General features: G+C 35.0%; 1 long non-coding RNA gene across 1 annotated transcript; it reads left to right on the top strand.

The window, feature by feature from the left end:
* Positions 1 to 253: 253 nt before the first annotated feature.
* On the top strand, positions 254 to 8182 carry LOC125656180 (uncharacterized). The gene is made up of 3 exons (XR_008796410.1): positions 254 to 2841; positions 3046 to 3439; positions 5745 to 8182. It is a non-coding gene; the product is annotated as an uncharacterized LOC125656180 (long non-coding RNA).
* Positions 8183 to 9529: the final 1347 nt, after the last annotated feature.

The raw sequence follows: 9529 nt of genomic DNA, 5'->3' as shown, positions 1-9529 counted from the left end.
TTGCAGAGATAAGAATTTTAGACACCATTTTCGAATATGCGTTTTTTCAAGGTTTTTAACATAGAGGGGGTCATTGGGCTCTCAAATTATCCGATACCCTATGTACTCCTAATGTCAAATGATTGTTGGAGTGTAAAGGTAAAGGTAAAGCATACTGAAATGTTTTAAAAATATGTAGGTTTTTGAAAACACAATATTCCAGATATGGTAGGCTATGTTCAGTAGATGATTCAGTCAAATGCAATAAATTTTCTTCAATTCATATGAAAGAAACATATTTTTATCGTTTAGATAAAGACAGTCCCTCAAAATGTATCTATATTAACACTGCTTGTTTTAAAGTGGTGTGTTCTATTTATAGAAGCGGTTGAGGGGCCTCCGTGGCCTAGTGGTTAGAGCATCGCGGTCACAATCACACGGCCTCTCACCTCTGTCGGCGCGGGTTCGACTCCCGCTCCCGCCGGTAAGTGAGAAAGTTTTCCAGTTTACTTTTGGAAGGTCGTTGGTCTCTTCCGAACTACATTGTATCTGGGTTTTCTCTTCCACCAATAAAAACTGGGCGGCACCATATAACTGAAAAATTGTTGAGTGTGGCGGAAAACATCAATCAATCAATCAATCTAGAAGTGGTTGTACTCTGGGAAAGGCCGCAAAACATATTCTTCGGGAATTTTGTCAATGCATATCCTCGACAAAATGCATGCAAATTTGGATAGAAATCTGTAGGGTTTTCAAATATTAAGATGTAGTGTGGGGAATTATCTTAAGTTTTTTAAGGACTTGCTAGGTACCGGAAGTGATTAAAAAGTACCAGACGTTGTATAAAATTAATAAATCGCATCTCAATAGGGTTGTTTATTCCTTCAATTTGTAGTTCTTCTTTGTCAATCGAATTATTCAGTCAAGATCTTATCTTATCTCATCAGAAATTGGTCGGAAGACCTACTAATTGCACACACCGAAATCGTGCCTTTTGTCTGGTACTTTTTGTCCGGGAGTGTTCTACAAAAGCGATCGATATGAAACTTTCTAAAATGATTGCATAGCATTTGTAAATGTGCAGAACGATAGTCATTTTGTCTGCACATGCATGCATGCGCATGGATGTAAATTGTATTTAGGGTACAAATATTCGAAATCATAATACAGAAGGAATAGATATGAAACCTTTATACGATGGTAGTATATCATTTGTAGATATGCAGACGTATACTCATTTTATGTGCACATGCAGTGATGTCCATGCACGTGCATTGAATTTTTACGATAACGTTTTTGTTTTTCATCAAATACATTTGATGTTGAGGTTTTAATTTTCTCTTGGTACTCCTTACAAATTGTTGTGGTTACAAATACGGCTCAGCACGCGCATGCACGTGTGCTGAATTCTGATTGAGCGATTTTAAAATCACTATAACTTCCTTTTTTTGATGGGAACATTATGAACTTTATACTGTAAGTATACTATACAAAGGTCTGTTGAATAACCTCAACAACAGTGTACCGTCATACTCAGGAGCGTGTGGATGCACGTGTATTGCTTTAGTTCATTGTTTGGTACAGAAATGCTCACGCCTATATAATAAAAGGCTACAGTAAAATGATTTTTGATGTAGCTTTGTAATAGGTATGCTTAATGAATTTTGTGAAAAATAGATACTAAATTAAATTTGAATGCGCGAACATGCACGTGCATTGTAATTATTAACTTTTTAAATCAGGTATTGATCTATACCTTTTGGAATGAGAAAAATGGAATGTTTTCAAGAAAGTAGGTTCATACTAAAACAACTGAGAATGTAATAACATTAGTTGCGCAGAAGGTCAACAACAACACTTTTAAATAGGGGAATATATCGTAACGGTCCCCGTTACAATTAGAACTTGTTACATTTTTTTAAACATTTTCAATGTGTCCATTATTTGTTTTTATCTTAAATTTCCTGTCTAATTCTTTGGGTAAGGAACAATTAACCGAACAGCCATGGAAAAAAGTGTGATGTCATAATCCCCTCTACAAATCAAAGACAAATTGTCAATGATAGACAATCAGCGAAATGTCTGTTTAATTCATTCTCTCGAGGAATGTCAACAGTCATAGCCTACATCCACTTCTCTTCGCAGACCTTTGTGTTTTAATTCTAGAAAACCTGTAAATACAGATTAATAATCATCTGATAAAACTTTTAAAATCGCAAAAATCCCAATTTACAGTGCTTCCAACTTATCATTCTAAATAGTATCTTGGGAACAAACCCTTTTTATTTAACAAATCTGAAAAACACGATATATATACTGTACTTTTATAATAGGGGAGAAGAGCCAACAGTTCACCTCAAAAGTGGGACTCTGTGCAGGAATAGTTATGAGAGTTTGAACAAAACAAATTTCCATATTTCTATAACAAAAAGGTTGAATGTAAGGAAAATATTTGAAAAGGGTTTTCAATCGCTCAAAAATATGTTTATTTAGGGGTGAGAGAGCATATGGGATAATAAATTCTGGATAACAAAAGGAAAAAAAAAACATATATGTCCGTATCTGATTTAGAAAAATGGCTTTTTTCTTTTGTTAGGTTACCTTGAATGGACCCCGTGTCCAAAAATGATGAATTCGACTGCACGTAAGTTATGCTATGTCACGCAAGACGTATTGACGTGGGTCCGATATAAAAAATAAAATAAAAATTATATCTTCTATTCTAAGTGTAAACGTTGTGGGGGCATCCTGTTAAATCATACCCAGTGATTAAACTATCTATATACTAAAAGTATATAATCCAGGACATCATTGTAAAGAACACAAAGGAGTAATACAAAGTAAAACATATAATCTTTTAAGGTGAGTGTGATGATAGTAGAATGCGTTTTAGGATATTTAGATAATCCTTTCATTTTTCTTTTATAATCACAAAATCATATCATCATAAAATAATATATCGACCTTCCTACATACATGTATAATATCAAATCCATTGAATACTGACTACCTCTGTATCTGTCCATCTCTGTATGGTATTGTTCCCCACTGTCCTCTCTGTTTCAGACTTCAAGGGGAACATTTAAGATGCATATTCCATCGCTGATCTTGGCGTTTGTGTTAGATTTTCTCGGCCAAATATTAACAGAGGATGTATGTTGCCCAATACGTAACAACATGTCCATTGATCTTACCGAGGGAGTTTTCAAAGGGAACATACTGGGTACAATTCAGCCCACATTCGGATCTTCGCCATCAACGAACATGGAGTGTGGCACACCGGCCCATCTTACGATGGACTTCGACAACTTTTCCAACTCTATGTCTTTTTGGAAACAGGACCAGTGTATTTCGTCCCCCACGTGTGGACAGCGCATGCTGCGAGTCGACATGTTTCTGGGGAAACAACGGAGTGGATGCATGTTCCACGTGGGAGATAGCCTAGGCAATGATGATTTGGGTAACTACAGGTTGAAATATAAATTATTTATTTTGGAAGTATATTTTTGATTTTTACATTGATTTATTATGATCATATAATCAATGTGCTTTTAAGATTCCTTCAGTGTGTTTAACTTGACTTCTTTACATCCCAATCTAATAGAGTATGAGTGACATCAATCAATCATTACATTTAATTGATATACATTAATCTCTTTAAACAATATTAAGTTTAAAACAAGCTTGGTTGATTGATCGATTGATTGTATGAAAGGCGAATATACTGAACAGTGATCAATCTCATAACTCTTATAAGCAATACAAAACAGAGAGTTGGATAAACACAGAACCCTGGATATACCATTGTATCATGTGAAACGTCCCGCTCGAGAATTTTTCACTTATATGGAGATGTAAAACTAACCTCAGCGTAGAAATTTAGGCTAAAACAGGCAGCCTTCAGGTATTGTCAGTTTACGAAATGTACGTAAACTGTAATTTTTTGTCTCAAACTCTAAGATGGGGCATAAAACTGCGGTCATGGAAATAAAACATAACCCTCTGTAGCTCTGATCAAAGCTTACATTCATTGATAGATCGTACGTTTTTTTTATGATTACAATAATCCTGTGTAATACATGTAATAATAATAGTGAGCTTTAAATATCCGCAACAATCAATGTGTTGAAAATCAGTAATAATACTGTAAATGTATTACATTTGGCTCTGTATTCTATTTAGCGCCTTTGGCGGAACACAGCTTCCGTTAAATCAAGTACATCGCTAAATGCCATCCGTAAATCTAGATGTTTAAAGTAATTCAGGAATGCGCTAAATCAAATCTACGCTAACTTGTTGAAAAAACGATTTCCGCCAAATATCGTATACGCCAAATATAATACGTTTACAGTACTTTTTGACCTTTCATTGACACTTGTACCATACATAGTATTACCTCCAATTTTGTCAAACTTGGTATTCTAACCACAATTAAAATCGAGGAGGGCTACTGACAGCAAAGTCCATGTTACAAGGATTTCAAAACTCTCATTTAAAATCCGCATTATGCAATTTCTATGGTCGTTATAACGATCTAGTTTGCCAATGCAGTCTAGCATTGGGTCGTGTTCTGTCTGACGTGCTTCATACCGATTGTTAGGTTGTTCTTGGCATACTCATTTTGAATACGGATTATCCCTTTTACCTACGGTGGGTTTGATCGAGCTACAGATCATTGTTTACTCCTCCTAGACACCTTATCCCACCTTTCACATGTCCATAGGTCCTGGTTTTCTCAATGTTATATTTTGTATTGCTTATAGAAATTATGAGATTGATCAATTTAATCGTTGATCGTTATTTCATCTTTCAGAAATTATTCTACTCACTTTAACTTTCCTTCATACCAATATTTATGTTTATAATGTAAGATACCTCCGTTAGAAATAATTTCATATGATCTTTAAATAACAGATATGTGATATATTTGATTCAATAAAATATGTATTGAATAGGTGCTTACATAATAATTGCAAATTATGCGGCCCTGTTCAAAATCTGAACTATGTACTCTCATATATATTTGTTTTGCTATTACTTTTCAATACATATTGCAGGCACGTAGTATCGTGAAGAGGGTGGGTGGGTGGGAAGAGGAAACATCTTGTCTAAAATTCTCATCAGGCACATACAAAACACGTTGTTTTCACAAAGCTTCATAATACTAAATCAACGATGGGGAAGGTGGTAAATCTACCTCATTACAAGGAATCAATTTTGAATCCATTTTCAGAAAATCAAGCTTACATTCTTTGCATTCTCTATTTTCGTTCATGCAAGGTGAAGATAACGAACAGTGATCAATCTCATAACTCCTACAAGCAATACAAAATAGATAGTTGGGCAAACACGGACCCCTGGACACACCAGAGGTGAGATCAGGTGCCTAGGAGGAGTAAGCATCCCCTGTTGACCGGTCACACCCGCCGTGAGCCCCATATCCTGATCAGGTAAACGGAGTTATCTGCAGTCAAAATCAGTGTGCCAAGAACGGCTTAACAATCGGTATGAAACACGTCAGACAGCATTTGACCCAATGCGAGGTTGTATTGACGAACTAGATCGTTATAACGACCATAGACCATGCATTGATCAATGGGGTTGGGAGAGGCAGTCACTGAATATATTTTTACATATGGAAATTACTACAAATAAACTTTGTCAAAAAAGCTGTGGGTATGGAAGAGAACACGCTCTCACATGATTATATGTACCTGCATTTGATATCTTATATTTGCCTTCAATGTTTCACTTGTGTCATTTAGGTACAGAACGCCCAAAATATAATGCTTATATATTGGGATATTATCCCAATATAGTGAGCTCGAAATCAGATCATTGCAAAACAGAGACAACGGAGTGGATGAACACCCTTCTGGCACCCGACGTTTAACAACTCACGGTGTTTGTCGCCAACAATTACTTCAGGATCCAAAATGACCAGGGATTTGATGTGGAAGAATGCCACAGATGCGGCTTTGCTCTCAATGGACAGGACCCTGACGATCGCTACAACACTTTGTACATGGCATTCAACGACGACATCCAAGGAAAAAATTCTAATGCGTATGGAGTGTGTCACGTCAAAATCCACTGGGTATGCCCGGATTGTTAGAGGAGTCTTGTGATAACATAATCCCCTTTCTGAAGGAAAGACAAATTGTCATTGATAAACAATCAACGAAATATCCGTTTGATTTATTCTATTTCGAGATGTCAACAGGGCTACCCTACATCCACGTCACTTCGCAAACCTCTGTGTTTTGATTCTTAAAACATCTGTAAATGCTGATTAATAATGATCTGATAAAACTTTTAAAATTGCAAGCAACTTAAATTACAGTGGTTCCAATTTTATGATTATAAATAGGATATTGACAATATACTCGTTTTTATTTAAAAGTTTTAAAAAATCTAAATATTGTAACTTTTGTAATACAGAAGAAGAGACAATGATGAACATTTTATGGGAGTGTGACTGTGTACAGGAATTCTCATCAGAGTTTGAGCGTTACGTTCAGAATAAAATAAATCTCCATATACCCATAACAAAACGTAGTTCAATTTTTGGATTTTTTGGCAAAAATAAAGCAGTCCAGAATAATCGTCTTCACGGGGTTAAATATTACATTTATACAATGAGGTGTTCTAAAAATACCGAACTGCAAGATACGCGGTAGCCCACATTAAACCTTTTTTATGAGAACCAAAAATATATAATTTATAAAAATGTCGATACGTTCTGGAGGAACTGGAACTCATCATTTGAATAAGTGACTGTACTTCATTCTCTCTCTCTTCCACACACACACATAAACATCATAATACAAGTTATATTCATTCAATTTGTATATAATATATATTTTAATTATACTTGTATCAAAAAAATTAAACATCATAAAAAGTAACCCAAAACGTGTAAATACCGGCTTTCGTTTCACTCAAAGTTTACAATTCAAATATGCCTGGATTGACGTAACAAACAAGGTATTTCCACAACTTTAGAATCTGGAAAAATGAGTAAACACGTATTTGGTTCTCGACTTGTAGATGTGACATAATCATATCATTTTTCCGCTGTCATTTCCGGTCGTCACCGGAAGTGAACAGAAAAAACATCAAATTTCAAACCATGCACTTGAAACGAAATTGGCAGAGAAAAACAATGTCTGTTTTGTAGTTTCAGAAAATGTCATACTTACCGGAAGTTAAAACAGGAACTTCCAGGTTATTGAGAAAAACTTCGAAAAATTGTTCTTTCTTTATCCTCATATATCTCGCTTATAAATCAATTATTTGATATGATTTTCACATATATTATTGACTCTATCCATCATTAGAGTACCGTCAACTTCTTTTATTTTCAAAAATCACTTCCGTTCGTGAGATATGTACGATTTCCGTCTTTTTGAAGATATTTCTCCGGGAGTTTTCTCGTAAATTGTCGACGATTGAGTCTTGAAACTTTCAGGAATGTTAAATGGTGATTTGTAGAAGTGTCATACGTGTTTCAATATTGCTGTCGCCACTTCTGTCGTCCACCAGAAGTAGCTTAAAATGTTTGTTTTTTTTTTCAATTCTAATGATCAAAACATTATATAATAGAGTGTGATAAGTCTTACCATTTCCACTAAAGTTTGGTGTTCGAAACCAGAAGTTGTCCGAAAATTCAGTATTTTCTTCGAAAGTTTTAGTAGTGGTTCCTGAACGATTAAAGTGAAATTTTTAGTCGTTTTATGGACTTCAAAGATACCGGGAGTAAATAAAACAAAACTGGACGTTCTTTATAATTGATCAATCATATCTTACATGTGTATCGCTCTATTTTCAAGAATTTAGGTGTTTATTCTTTTCATGCGTTGTAGTTCTTCACTAATTGAATTATCCCAGTCAAGATCTCATCTCGTCAGAAATCGGACGGACGACCTACTCGTTGCCTCGTAATGAGATCGTGTATATTTATCATTTTTATTAAACTTGGCATATACATGTACCTGTAATGTTTATGTGTAACTTTAGATAACATCATTTTTACTATTGATACTAAACAAGCTTGAAATTGAAATTAAAGGAATAATTGAAGAGAGAACAGATAGATCTTTTTGTAAATTGTAATTGTCATTACCCGAATTCCGGGCTGGGATTGTTGTGCCAGGTTGAGGCCAAAATGGCCATAGCGAATAAATATATTTATAATTTCAAAGACTTTCTTTAATTTTTCTATCAAAGAAATGTGAAGATAACGAACAGTAATCAATTTCACAACTCCTGTAAGGAATAAAAAATAGAAATTTATGTCGGTGGACCCATGATATAACAAGTGGTATAGGGTACCTAAGAGGAATAAACATCCCCTATCGACCTGCCACACCCACTGTGAGCCCTATTTCGTGATTAGGTAAACAGAGTAATCCGTTGTCATATTCAGTGTACCAAGAACGGCCTAACAATCTGTTTGAAATACGTCGGACAGCAACTGTTCCATTGATAGGTTGCACTGGCATGCTAAATCATTATAACGACCACAGAATGTGCGAATGCTGACTTTAAACGAGATTGCTGAAACCCCTGTCACATCAGTTTGTCAGTAACCTATCTCCTTTTAAGAACTTATCATACCCAGAACAAACCATTGCACATCGAATCAGTTGAGGGATATAAATACCATATACAGGTAAAATAGAATATTGGTACATAAATAATGGAATTTTACGGTGGAGAAGCTGAAATCACCCAGTTTGACATAAAGTTGAATCGTTGGTTTGCTGTTGGTATCTGTTAGCTACGAAATATCTAAGTACAAAGATATGGAGGACCCTTTGGTATGTTTTATTTCGAGTTCAAAGAAATATACCGAATCGACATATAAATGAAAATGATTATTATTGATAAATAAAACGTTGTGGTTCTATCTAAATGTCTATTCATAGGTAATTGTTCTCCTTATGTACAAATTTGGAATAAATTCTGCTTCATCAGACTATAAAAACAGGTCAGTTAACAAACATTCGGGCCTGCAGGATTTCCAACAGACTGCTAGAACACCTGATCACCAACGACCACGAAGATATTATCAATGAGGAACTCCAACATATATTCTATTTCAACTTTAGGTTACTTATGATGGAATCAGAGCGGAGTTCAACAAATTATTTTTCTATATGTCTGATCACTATATCACTAAATATGAATGAAAGGTGGGGATAACAAACAGTGATAAATCTCATAACTCATAATCTAAAAACTCCTATCAGGAATTCAGCTCGTCCTTCAAATACTTGTATATTTATTTTCTGCACTGAAAGTAATGGGGGCGAATATAACTTTGAATTTATTTGATCTTAAATCATCAAGTCGCAATTGATAATTTTAAGACAGAGCTTTTGTCATGTTCAGTCCTAAGACTGTGTCAATAGAACCAACATTTGCATAGAAGCTAGATTTGTTATCCCTTTGCTAGACTTGTTATCCCTTTGCTAGATTTGTTATCTCTTTGCTAGACTTGTTATACCTTCCCTAGACTTGTTATCCCTCTGCAAATTATTGTGAG

This window comes from Ostrea edulis, chromosome 7, assembly GCF_947568905.1.
Source record: "Ostrea edulis chromosome 7, xbOstEdul1.1, whole genome shotgun sequence".
In the NCBI taxonomy this organism is placed as follows: domain Eukaryota; kingdom Metazoa; phylum Mollusca; class Bivalvia; order Ostreida; family Ostreidae; genus Ostrea; species Ostrea edulis.
This window is presented reverse-complemented; position numbering and strand designations above follow the sequence as displayed.